Raw genomic sequence first — 14,361 nt, forward strand, 5'->3', positions numbered from 1 at the left:
AAGCGATTGAGGTGTGCTGTTGTTGGATGTAAGAATGAACATAGCAGTCTTCATTTACTCTCGTTGTTACTCGAGGATGGATCTGTACTGTTTGTGATCCAGCTTACAGTCTCCAGAGCGACAGGACTAACGTTACTGACCACGGCAGAAATGAAAGTGAGAGCGCGCACTTTATGACAGCTCATCGACTCGTTTTACGGATATAAGGTTTACCAGTTTATTTAGTACCCACTGAAAAGGTGTGTATATATTTGTTTACTGTTAGTTGTAACGAGTGTTTTGTGTACTTCGCTGTGTATGTTGTTGATAATGAAAGGGAGAGAGAGAGAGTTTATGGATAAGACTTTAATACGCACTTCTTATACTGTGTTTATTCGGGTCTTACAGTGATTCTCTGGAGTAAAACTAACGCTCATCTTTTGTGTGATGTACAATAAACTTCACTGAACTCATCAGTATAACGTTATTTTGGTCATCATTCGGACGGGGTTTGCTACAGCAGGCTTGTATTAATAGTGGATAAAAGCAGATGACAAATAAGTTATAACCATAATTAAACTACACTATACCTGTTCTATCTCATACAGCATATATTCTCTGGCTCTGTGGGCATTATTGTCCGACGCCGAGTCGAAATGAACACCGCAACTCAGAGTTTCTGTTGAGATTGTCCTTCTGGTTCTTCTGAGCAAGAGCTCGTGAGGCTCCGCCCCCTGGGCCGTGCAGCAGCAGTTAATTTGCATTTAAAGGGCACACACTAAAACAGCGCGTTTTCCTGAGCCCCCCAAAAATGACAATTTAAACATGCTGTAAAAAATTATCTGTTGGGTATTTTGAGCTAAAACTTCACATACATACTCTGGGGACATCAGAGATTTATTTTACATCATGTGAAAAGAGTCATAATAGGTGCCCTTTAAATGGTTTAAACCTTGTACGATATGATACACAAATTAATGGAATAAGCAAAGCAAGATCACAAATCTAACAGCCACGTTCCATCTCTGCGAGTCTCACAGAAACCAGACCAGCTCTCTGTCAAGAGTAGCCTAATAATCGACTAAGATACATTTTCTACTACTTGATATGTCTATTTAAATGTTTTAAACGTTGTATGATATGATAGGCTACATATTTCTTTGTCTCACTCTTTCTCCGAGACTGCATTTATCCATATATATATATATATATACAGTATATTCTCTTATTTCACATTAATTAACATTTATTAATACTGTTTTAAATGGACCTTTTTAATCATGAAATTGCCCCGAGCTGGGCCTCGGGTTGCCCGAAGTACAACCGCATTATACTGCAAAGCATTGCCTACATGAGGCTATTGGCTCTGACAGTTAGAAGATATTTAAGTAAATGTTATAATATTAAAATATAAAACATTTCCAGTTATACAATGTTAAGTGATATCTATGAAGAAAACAGATGGACTGTAAAACCATAGTTTGGTTGTCTTCTTGGGAGTCTTCAAGTAATTGTAAAAATTTTCAGGCAAAGCCCTGCCCACTTCCAATTTATTTTTATTTATTTTTTTTAGAATACAGATGCAAATAATTTTGAGATTGTTACAGATACAGATATATAGACACACCACTAGTATCAACATATAATATACATGATCATCTAGGTAATTAAAATACAAATTTCTAGATGACAAGTGAAGTTATTAACGTAATTTCGGGAGGAGTACCCCCATCTAATCTTCTAATTAATACCAAGGTATCAGAGGTGTCAAAAGTATTCACATTCATTACTCAGGTAGAAGTATAGATACTAGGGTTTAAAAAGACTTCCGTAGAAGTTGAAGTATCAACTCAAGCTTTTTACTCAAGTAAAAGTATAAAAGTACTTGTTTCAAAACTACTTAAAGTATAAAAGTAAAAGTAATGTAAGGAAAAAAATGCAATTAATGCTCTCTCTCTCTCTCTCTCTCTCTCTCTCTAAATCAATATTTGACGCGATTTGCCCTGATTTCTCCCTCGCTTACCGCATCTAGGTTTCCTTCGGAGGAGTTTTGGCGCTTCGCACAACCAAATGTGACTACAGCCTCTCATAAGTTAGAGAGATCTTTTTTGAACTTGTACTAGACAAGTTGTCTTATTTTCACCAAAATTGCCTCAGATCACCCTCAGAAAATGCTGGCAAAAAGATATAAAAAATATTTTTTTATAGACCCAACCATTTTATAATAACGTGCAAACGGATGTGAGGCTAAATCTCTCCCCTCCTTGAACTGCAACCTTATTGGGGTGGAGGGGTTTGAGTACCCGAATGATCCAAGGAGCTGTGTTGTCCGGGGCTATATGCCCCTGGTAGGGTCTCCCAAGGCAAACAGGTCCTAGGTGACCGGTCAGACTCAGAAGCCCATTATGAGACACAATCTATCAAGGACCGAGACGTCGCCCGGCATGGCGCAGCCGGGGCCCCACCCTAGTGGCTGGGCCTCCCCCAATGGGGCCCGGCTAGGCTCAGCCCGAACGAGTGACATGGGGCCGCCCTCCCATGGGCTCACCACCTGCAGGAGGGACCGTAAGGGGCCGGTGCATAGTGGATCGGGCGGCAGTCGAAGACGAGGGCCCCGACGACCGGATCTCTGGACACGGAAACTGGCTTTAGGGACGTGGAACGTTACCTCGCTGGCGGGGAAGAAGCCTGAGCTTGTGCGGGAGGTTGAGAGCAACCGATTAGAGATAGTCGGGCTCACCTCCACGCACAGCTTGGGCTCTGGAACCGCACTCCTTGAGAGAGGCTGGTCTCTCTACCACTCTGGAGTTGCCCATGGTGAGAGATTGGGAGGAACGGCCCCCCTGATCTGAACCCGAGCGGTGTTCTGTTATTGGACTTATGTGCTAGTCACAGCTTGTCCATAACGAACGCCATGTTCAAGCATAAAGGTGTCCATCAGTGCACCAGGGAGGAAGCTGGACAGACTCGGCAGACCCAAACGTACTGTGAGGGTCTGTTGGGAACGTTTGGCCGGGTCCCCTGTCAGAGAGATCTTCAAGTCCCACCTCCGGCGGATCCCGAGGGAGTCTGGAGACACTGAGCCCAAGTGGACCATGTTCTACACCTCCATTGTCGAAGCAGCCGCTCGGAGCTGTGGCTGTAAGGTCTCCGGTGCCTGTCGAGGTGGCAATCCCCGAACCCAGTGGTGGACACCGGAAGTAAGGTATGCCGTCAAGCTGAAGAAGGAGCCCAATCAGGCATGGCTGGCTTGTGGGACTCCTGAGGCAGTTGACGGGTAGCGGAGTATGGGAGTACTGGCCCTCTGTTAAGGGCTGTCCAGTCCCTGTACGACCGGAGCAGGAGCTTGGTTCGCATTGCCGGCAGTAAGTCAGACTTGTTACCAGTGAATGTTGGACTCCGGCAGGGCTGCCCCTGGTTTGGGGACCACACTATTTCGTCTCTGCTTTTTGCAGATGATGTTGTCATGTTGGCCTCATGAGAACAGGACCTTCAGCGTGCACTGGGATGGTTTGCAACTGAGTGTGAAGTGACTGGGATGAGAATCAGCACCTCCAAGTCCGAGGCCATGGTTCTCAATCGGAAAAGGGTGGCTTGCTCGCTTCAGGTTGGTGGAGACTTCCTGCCTCAAGTGGAGGAGTTCAAGTATCTTGGGGTCTTGTTCACGAGTGAGGGAAGGATGGAACAGGAGATCAGACGGATTCGTGCAGCTTCTGCAGTAATGTGGTCGATGTACCGGTCTGTCGTGGTGAAGAAGGAGCTGAGCTGCAAGGCGAAGCTCTCGATTTACCGGTCGATCTACGCTCCTACTCTCACCTATGGTCTTGAGCTGTGGGTCATGACCGAAAGGACAAGATCCCGGATACAGGCGGCCGAAATGAGCTTTCTCCGCAGGGGGGCTGGGCGCTCCCTTAGAGATAGGGTGAAGAGCTCAGTCACTCGGGAGGAGCTCAGAGTAGGGCCGCTGCTCCTCCACATTGAGATGCCTGGACGCGTCCCACCGGGAGGAGACCCTGGGAAAGACCTAGGACACACTGGGGGGATTACGTCTCTCGGCTGGCCTGGGAACGTCTCGGTATTCCCCTGGAAGAGCTGGAGGAAGTGTCTAGGGAGAGGGAAGTCTGGGCGTCTCTGCTTAGACTGCTGCCCCCGCGACCCGGGCCCGGATAAGCGGAAGAAGATGGATGGATGGATGGCTAAATATCTGCAACTCTTCAGCGTATTGAGACAAATCTTGGTACAAGTCATCACAAGAGGCTACTTGCAGCATTTCATTACAGTGCCACCAACTGGTCAATAGATATGAAAATTGTCTCTTTTTGATTATACCTTCTGAATGGTTTGCCCAAAAAAATCATTGATTCAGTGCAACATAATGGTCGAATGGTAAACCCGTTTTCCCATGACAACCATTTTGAGTGTAAATCATTTTGAATTTTGTTGTAAAATGCAAATCGTTATGTGTCATCGTCACCATGTCATAAAGGTACTCAAAAAGTTGAGACAGCGCCACCTTGCAGTCAAAAATTATAAAAATGAATACAAGAAAAATGCTAATAGCTTTTGATTCATTTTGCTTATTTCAATCCCTGCGGAAAAGTCCAGCATCGCTGTGTCACAGTTATGTTTAGGTAGATTGTTTTCATGGACTTTCAGTTTGTTTTTATACATCACGTTTTCTTTTGTTCTAGGTCCAGCCATTCATCAGTCACCATGGACACTAATCATCACAGCTTTTTTAAACTTTTAGTTAATCATCACTGTGCATTTAGTTCCTCCCTTCGTTCTGTTCATTATCCGGCATTGTTTGTGTTCAACACACTGTCTCGCATGTTGTATTGGTTATTGTTTAATTAAACTTGGATTATTATCATCATCATTTTCATTTTCTGTGGATATTAGCGTTACAGAATACCGGACTCATGAATTATGCAGCAAAGTTTGCTGCAATTTTTTTTTGCCTTTTCTGATTAGTTTTATCGTCTTGCTGTCATCTGACCTTTCGATGACGAGACCCTGATGTCACTGTTCTGGATTGGGGCTAATAACCATCACCCCGTTGACCTCCCAGACAGGATTGGAAAGAAGCTATCATCCGGTGTCTGGAGAACGTCCTTCCCCGATCCAGGACACAGCCAGACCCAGAGCCCGAATCACCACCTTCGACCGCAGAGATCTCGTATGTACCCCCGGCAGACGGAGAGCTACCACCTGCTGCGTCGCGTCAGCCAGAGCCCGAGAGAAAGGGGACCGACCCTCGCCCCGGAAGTGGAGCTCCACTATGACTCTGACCAGGGGTGTGAGCCCATGACATCAGCGTACGAGGGAGAAGTGACTATGGACAATGAGGACTGGCTGAAAAACTTCAGTGAGAAGCTAGCGACTCCCACCCTATCCCACCCAGTACTTTCATCATCACTGTTTCTAGACAGCACCATGAACTATGACTTATTTTCATTGACCTGCTTTGACTGTGTTATATTTACCGTGATTCTGTCAAGATTTCTGTTGCCACCATCCAGCCCTGCTGCTGCCGGATGTTTACAGCCCTGCGCCGTCTCCGTGGAAGTCTCCTGCTATGACGATGAGTCGCAGGTCGCAGGACTTGCAGCTTCACCGGGTTCCCTCACCCTGCTGGCTCCCTTTTGGTTAGTCATCACACCACTTCCGCCACAGACTCCCTCCACCCCTACGGCTGCAGAGGGTAACTCCTTCCCCTTCGCGTCACCTCTGTCCTCCATCACACCGGCTCCACCTCAGCCCTCGGGTACTCTGGCTTCGATTTCTATGTCCGTCGCCACGGCATCGCCTTGATCTCCAGTGTCAGCGATGTTACTCAATTCCATCGACTCTCCTTCTGTTCCTGTGGATCCATCAGCCTCGTTTCCATCAGTCGTCCCCTAGTTGTTGTCAGCCTCCATACCATCTTGGCTCCTCCCTCCCTCTACTCCACCGTGGGCTGTCTGCACTGGCAAGTTCTGGGTCTGTGCTAGCGGACTTTCTCCACCATTGCCGCCAGGGGATCGTAATCCTGCCCTCACCATCCCTATGCCTCATCCTGCCATCACCATTGCTTTACCTCGTCCTGCCATCACCACCCATTCGCCACCAAAACAGATTTGAAACCGGTGATAATTTCTTTGATGCTTTGAAATGTTTAACCAGTTTAACAGTGACATTCAAGACTTTCAATTCTACTTTAAGAAGAGGGAGCAAAAAAATTACAAATTTATAATCATATGTTTCAATAAATCATTTGGTTTAACCTTATATTGTTTTTCCTTTACATCATTAATGTGTTAAATACAGAATACAGTTATACAAGATAAACAACACTGCTATCATACAGACAGCTGGCCTACTCACATTAAACCAGCAAGACCTGATGAACCCAAGATGCAAGAAAACAATGGACTTTTTATTAAAAAAAAATATATATATATATATATATATATATATATATATATATATAAATAAAAAAAACTACCCAAGGGGGAAAACAGGACTTGGCTTTGACTTGACTTGACTTGACAGAAAGCAGGGAAACACACATAAGGGGACATGTGATGGGTAGACATACAACAACAATCTGGTATACAACTGCAAACATAAATAGGGAATAAATAGGTAGCAAACAAGGCAGGTAACAAGGGAGGATAGGTGTGGCAAATGAACCAATTATCAAGTAACAAGATGGGTGGTGTTAAGACAATAGACAGGAGAGTACATGGCAAAAGGAAACACACAACAAGCCATGTGCTCACACCAAACATGACAAAAACACGAGCTCATGGCTAGCGAACACAAATCACAAGCCATGCGATCAAGTCAAAACATAACATGAAAGCACGCGACCGATGTAAATACAAACCACGTGCTACACAGAACATAACAACACAGACAGACAGAAGAGCTTACGGCCCGAGCGAACTCGAAACCGCACGCTCACACAACAAGGCAGAACGTATGAGACAGAAACACACAGAACACGAAAGTCCGAATCCTGACACAGTACCGAAACCAAACTAGACAACACAAGACAACTCATGCCTAAATGGATTTGCAATGTTCACTTTGTTGCGTCCAGCATAGACAAGAAAATATGACATGGCATATATCGTCTTTGGATTCAAACAGTACAAAGGTGAGTAATGAAGAGAGACCACAGTTTGTTGCATGCCTCAAAATATTAGCTTCTGACAGTATAAAGCTGAAGAAGTTAAGATTTCACATCACGAACACAAAGACAAGCCTGTTGAAGTTAAGAAGTTGTAGTACTGTATTGATTATAATGTTTCAAATAAATCCTATTGTCAGGAAATGCAGACTCGCAGAAGTAGTGAGTAACAATAAGCAAGTTTATTCTACACAGGTAAATGGTAAGTATATTGCAGGCAGACAACAACCAGGAAGACAATGATGAAGATGAAGCAGTAGAACACAGGTATGTTGCACCACAAGCACCCAACACACCAATATAATGCTACGTATAGAATTAAGAAGATGATTTCCTCTTACAGGGAGTTGTAGAACTGGAGACTGGAGACATGCAGGATTGGAGATAAGGAGAAGAATACGGAGGTAGCTATCTCAGGTAAGGAATATCCACAACTTGGGTGAATCCTAGTTGAGACCAGACAATGATAATGTGTGTGGTGCAGGGTTTTAAAGAGTGGAGCTGATGAAGGTGATCGATTGGAGGGAGGGATGAAGGTGATCGATTGGAGGGAGGGAGGGAGGGTGGAAATGGAGCAGGTGACCAGGGCGGTGCCGGCAGGAGGAGAATGAACTTTGAGAATCTCACTCACTGGAGTTGATTCAGGGATTTCCTTCTATGGAACAGACTCGGGGACTTCATTCTCAGGAATGGGATCGTGGATTTTACTTTCTGAAACAGACTTGAGGATTATTTTCTCAGGAACAGACACAGGAAAGTTACTTCATGGAACAGACTCTGGGATAATCTTTTCTGAAACAGATTTGGGGATTTTACACAGGGGAATGAACTCGAGAATTTCTCTCACTGGAAAGGACTCGAGAATCTCTCTCACTGGAACGGACTCTGGAATTTCTCTCACTGGAACGGAGAGAAAATAATTTTTCTCAATCACTCTGGACTGTGCACAGTGGGTGGAGCCGACACTGGACAGCACTGGGCTGAGCTCTGGGATGAGAACGGGCACTGGGCTGAGCTCTGGGAAGTAAGCAGGCTCTAAAGCAGGTTAGAGTAGACTCTGGAGCGAACGCTTGGTCTGGGGAAAATTCTCGATCTGATTCTAGGACTGGAGCAAATTTTGGAGTTAACTCAAAGGAGAGAGAATATATTGCTCCATTGTGCAGCCATACACATCCGATAGTGCGTGTAGTGCAGGCTTTTAAGGAGTGGAGCTGATGAGGGTGATTGATTGCAGGTGCAGGTGATGGTGGAGTGTGTACAGGTGGGAGTCAGGAAGGATTGTGAAGTGTAGTGCTGAGGAGACCGGTGAATCGTGACACCTATAGGATTTTGCAAGCAAGGTCATGTCTGAGAGTGTCTATATGTGAGTGCAAGAAAATAGTTTTGCTCTCAGCAAAAGGTGGGTCCGATAAAAAAAAAAAAACCTGGGTACCACTGAATTAGACTATATTTAATATTTAATATGTAGTTTTTTTTTTTTTTTCAAACCTTCTCTCACTTTGACCATCATTTTGAATTTCTTTTTGAGCTTTGTGAAGGAAATCGTACAAAATAATTATGCTGCCTATTTTTTTTTTTTTTTGTTATCAAATTTTTTTTTTATATATTTTTTTTTTTTACACACTTTGTAGAGCTCCACACCAGTATTATCAGTATTATCTTATTTAATCTTAACATTTTACACCATAACTTTATTTTCTCTTAATAAAATACTCATTATAATGGTTATACAGTAGCATATATATATATATATATATATATATACTCCAGATTCTATATTTTATCATATTTCTCTATCTTGTCTCCGAATTAATTCCATGTGTTGGTGTCCTGACTGATGACATTCACACCTGGGTTGGCTGGCAAGTGCCTGCTGACACTTTTTCAGCCTGTCATGTGATTAAATGTGCACCTCATTGTATCTCGTGCTTCAGAAACCAGGAAGCCTAGCTGCCGGTCCTCCCAAAATAGTGACAAAATCTGGCAGCCTTGAACAGTTGAGGTGCATAGGTGTTGATTATGTCACTTCTTCCAGCTTTTCATTCACAGGCGAGAATAATCTAAGATTCGTCCTTCTCTTCCTATTTCAAGCGTGGGTTGACAGTTACTGTCATAGCCTCAGGCCAATTCTAGTGACACAAACTCAGAATTGAGAATCAGACATTTACTTTTCTCTTGAACAAGCTGAAACTTTTTGAAACTTTGGTATTCTGTGATAAATAGTGTTACTTTAACTTAATAGTAAATTTACCTATTTAGACTAACAATAAAAACTGTTTAAAAGGCACCTATTATGCCTCTTTTTACAAGATGTAATATAAGCCTCAGGTGTCCCCAGAATGTGTCCGCAAGTTTCTCCTCAAAATACCCCACAGATCATTTATTATACCATGTTGTAAATGCCCATTTTTGAGTTGAAGGAAAAACATGATGTTTTCGTGCATGTGTCTTTAAATGCAAATAAGCTGCTACTCTCCATCCATGTTTCCAGAAAAGGGCGGAGCCTGTACAGCTCCTGCCTCAGACACTCTGCAAAAAAAAAAAAAAAAAAAAAAAACCTTCTGTTTAGTTTTAATTATCATCTTTATTGTGGCCATGTGCACACACCATGGCAGTTATTCATCATCATATTATCTGCATGCGTTTCAAACCCATTTTAGTCTAAACTTCTGATATACCGTTTTCTGAGTGCACACATCTGAAGCACGCGCACAGATAGCTTGCTGTCAGGCAGTCTAATATATCTCTTTCACGTCTTAATATTGCACTTAAACTGTCAAATACACACAAGGTTATATAAAAAACACACACAGTTCACATAAAACACTCGGTTTATGCCTGTGAACGTTAACAGCAAGTAAAGATTAGATCTGCATATTAAAGTAAAAGCAGCGTAATATACAGTAGGCTACCTACTGCTATACATGCTGTTAATATGAATCAAACAACAAAAGAAAAACAGAAAATCACTCACTGCTCTTGATTGAATTTACTGTATTAGCTTTAATAAGAATAAACTTCTTACTTGAATGCTGCTGTTACATGCTCTGGTGAGGAGATAAACATGGCGGACTGTGTACAGCTCACTGTGGGCGGGGTCTATGCTAATAGGAGCTGTGAACTCACAAAAGCTACAATCTGCTAACGGCTTGTTCTGAGACACTGCTTGTAATTTATAGGGATTAAAAAAAGAAGAGTGGGTGTATTTTTACCATTACAGGGTGGTTGTTAACACACACTGCCGACACACATTTATGTTCAAACACCATGTAAAAAAGAATTTGGGATAATAGGTCCCCTTAAATGTGTATTAAAGAATATTAAACATTAAAGAAGGCAAGCAAGAGGTGAAACAGATGGCCTGAGAAGTATTAATATGTGCAGTGGTTTACTAAATCCCGAGCTTGTAATCACTGTTACATAAACTGCTCACTGCTCACTGCACACAAAGGTTTCTGGTTGTGGTGGTGGTAGGCAGGATGTGTTAAAATATGTGGAAATATGTTGAAACTGTAGCTGTAACTGTAACTAAACATTGTAGCTGAACATTAATAACAACTTTACTTACTGTGCATTTTGGGCAGGCTATACATTTTAATCAATATGTTAATAGAATAGCAGGACAATTGTGTCCATGTATTTTACTTATGGTGAATACCAAGTCTGTGGAGCATTTTTAACCCAAATATTGACCTTGCACAGAAAATGATGCACATGCAACTAGTGTTCTTGAGTGTACTCAGGACCGGTCTTGGTTTCACAACCATTTTTTTGAAGATCTTGGGGTAACACTTTAAAATACGGATCCTTCGTTAATGAATAACTACACAGGAACAAATGAGTAACACAATATTAACAATCTAGTAACTACAATTAACTAACAAGTAACTCTGATTAACGAATTAGTAAGTAATAGCACACAGATTTAAGTGGTAGTTCACTATTAACTAATCAATAACTACTATTTTTTAATACTTCACAGAGAACTACTGAATTTTTTTACAGATTTAAGTGGTAGTTCACTAATAACTAATCAATAACTACTATTTTTCAATACTTCCCAGAGAAATAATGAAAAAAATTCACAATTCATGCAAAACTAATTCATAACTAATGCAGGACAAATTACTAGCACTAGATTAACATTACTGCTAGATACTGTACACTAATTATAAATATGTAATAGCGTAGCAGACTTATGATTTGGGAAAGCTGTCAATAATTAGCCTATGCACTGCTGTCTTTTAGAGAACTATTCATAAACTAAATAATTTTTAAGAATTGTTTTTATAAATGCACTTGTCTGGAACACTTACCCTGTGGCCGACTTTCCGGCATTCCTCTGGACTGGCTTTGAATAACTAGACTCATCATGGTGAGTACTGGAACATACTGAGTCATCAGCCATCCAAACTGTTAAAATCAGTCATGATGAATAAATATCATATGCAACCAAACACTAAAGTAATTTTAAGGTTTTGGGGAAGTTGTAGATAGTAATTCCTATAGAAGTATGCATTAATACTTGATTCATTACTAGTTAGTTAACATGATCTTCACTTTAGAATACAGATCCAAATAATTAGTAATTCCTATAGAAGTATGGCTAATTATTGACAGCTTTCCCAAATCATAAGTCTGCTACGCTATTACATATTTATAATTAGTGTACAGTATCTAGCAGTAATGTTAATCTAGTGCTAGTAATTTGTCCTGCATTAGTTATTAATTAGTTTTGCATGGATTGTGAATTTTTTTCATTATTTCTCTGGGAAGTATTAAAAAATTGTAGTTATTGATTAGTTATTAGTGAACTACCACTTAAATCTGTAAAAAATTCAGTAGTTCTCTGGGAAGTATTAAAAAAAATAGTAGTTATTGATTAGTTAATAGTGAACTACCACTTAAATCTGTGTGCTATTACTTACTAATTCGTTAATCAGAGTTACTTGTTAGTTAACTGTAGTTACTAGATTGTTAACATTGTGTTACTCATTTGTTCCTGTGTAGTTATTCATTAACGGAGGATCCGTATTTTAAAGTGTTACCGATCTTGGTCTTGTCTCGGTCTCGAACCGCTTTTGTACTTGGTCTCGTCTCAGTCTCAGATTAACAGGATTTGGGATTTTATTTCAAGACCGGTCATATCATTAAATTGCCAGTGCATTATCTGATTGATTTGTAAACATCATTAATGCGATTGGATATAAAACTTCCTGCCTCAGATGCAATCAATAACTTATTTCTAGTTTGTTTTTTTTTGTGCAAAAATGTCACCAAAATTAATACAAATGCCCACAAAATTCAACTTGAACAAGATTTTGTTTTGTATATTACTGTATAACATATGATACAATTAAGCAATATCACAAGAGCAAGAGAGCTGTCTTCACGAATATGAGCACGACTGCAAATGTGATATTGATTTTATACAGACATTAATATATATATATATATATATATATATATATATATATATATATATATATATATATATATATATATATATATTATTTTTAAAACAATCTCAACATTATTTGTGCAGTTGTAATTTGACCAATTCAGATGCAACTTCTGTGCGCCATCTGCATGATTTCATTTGATTAACAGCTCTATAGTGTCTTTTTATTCTAATTGTTTTTATTGATTAAATATAAGACATTTATCAGGCAGTAAATGTGGATTTTTCTGAAGAATTTGAGGAGTGCTGGTCTGGTCTTGGTCTTGACTCGGTCTCGCGTCTCTCGCGTCTCTCGCCCTGCCTTGGTTTTGGTCTTGTCTTGGTCTGAACACACACTGGTCTTGGTCTTGATTAGGTCTCGGTTTGGTCTAGACTACAACATTACATGCAACCATGGTCAGTAATATTAATAAAATATTATTAATATGTGTGTCATCAAAAAATCAAGATGGCGGCACCCTATGACATGCAGTTACTTCAGAAAGAACAGAGAGACAATAATTAAACTAAACTAAAGTGATATTGTTAAATGATTAGAAAACGAGACAAAAGGCAATAAAATGCCACCGAAGAAAATCAGCAACGCAGTTGAGGAAGAGTTGGAGGAGATTCGAAAATCTTTAAAGGAGACATATCATGCTTTTAAATTGTTCCTTTTTACATATAAATCATACATTTGTAGTCTATATAAAGCGGAACTGCAATGCTTGGGTCTGAATTCCTCATTATTATAGCTCCACAGGCCCCTTTTCTACCCCTTTTCTGATGTGCGTCTGAGAGCAACTCGTTTTGGTGCGGTCTCTTTAAATACAATTGAGACACTTCATACCCCGCCCCCTCTCCAGGTTTTAGAGGTTCAACTCCACCCCGTTCGGCCATTTTTGTAGTTTGGGCGGCACAAAAACTTTTTATTCACACGTTATTAACAAAATGTCAACAACGAAAGACTTGTCCAGCCAGCCTTACATGTTCGAGCCAGAGTCGGAGCCGGAGCGAGATAAAAATGAAGACGACGAACCTGTAGAACGTCTTCATATGGATGTATCGCACTGGTCTGTACTGTATTTACACATGAAACTTTGGTCTTCCGACCTTTTACCACCGTGTCGATTTATTTTGATTAATATGTGCGAGGGAGAGAGAGCAAGACAGCGTCTAGTTTGGAGACGGTGATGTCTTGTTTACACTTTCGCCTGGCTCTGAAGAGAGAGAGTGAGCGCGCGCGCGACCGGGTCTCTCTCTCTGCTGGTTCTTTCAGTTAAACATGCGCCCTGTCACAAGCGCGGCAGTTTATCTACATTAGACGGTGTAATGAAGCGTGTGGGTTACTACATCCAACAACCGAACATTTTAACTTACCCTCTCGTAACTTCTGCATCCTTTAGCTTGGACTACAAAATTGCAGCGAGAAATAAAAATGGCGGATTGCTCGAAGTGTTGGGCCGGAAGTCGATGTCCTTATTTGGCAGTTCCGCTGCAAATACTGTGACGTAATAGTTCAAAAAACGTCATAGATAACAGAAAAATCGGAACAGGTTGAAAAATATGACCAAAACAGAATATAAAGATATCAACGAAGCACCTGAAGAGAATAATTTCATATTTTCTGTACTTCTAAACACTCCAAATATACAACAAAATGCATTTAAGGGCTAAAAAAGTGCATTTGGCATGATATGTCCCCTTTAAACTTCATGTCGGATGAGTTGAGCAAAGTTGCTAAACAACAAGCTATGCTACTTGA

The sequence above is a fragment of the Rutilus rutilus genome (genome assembly GCF_951802725.1).
Source record: "Rutilus rutilus genome assembly, chromosome: 18".
NCBI lineage: Eukaryota > Metazoa > Chordata > Actinopteri > Cypriniformes > Leuciscidae > Rutilus > Rutilus rutilus.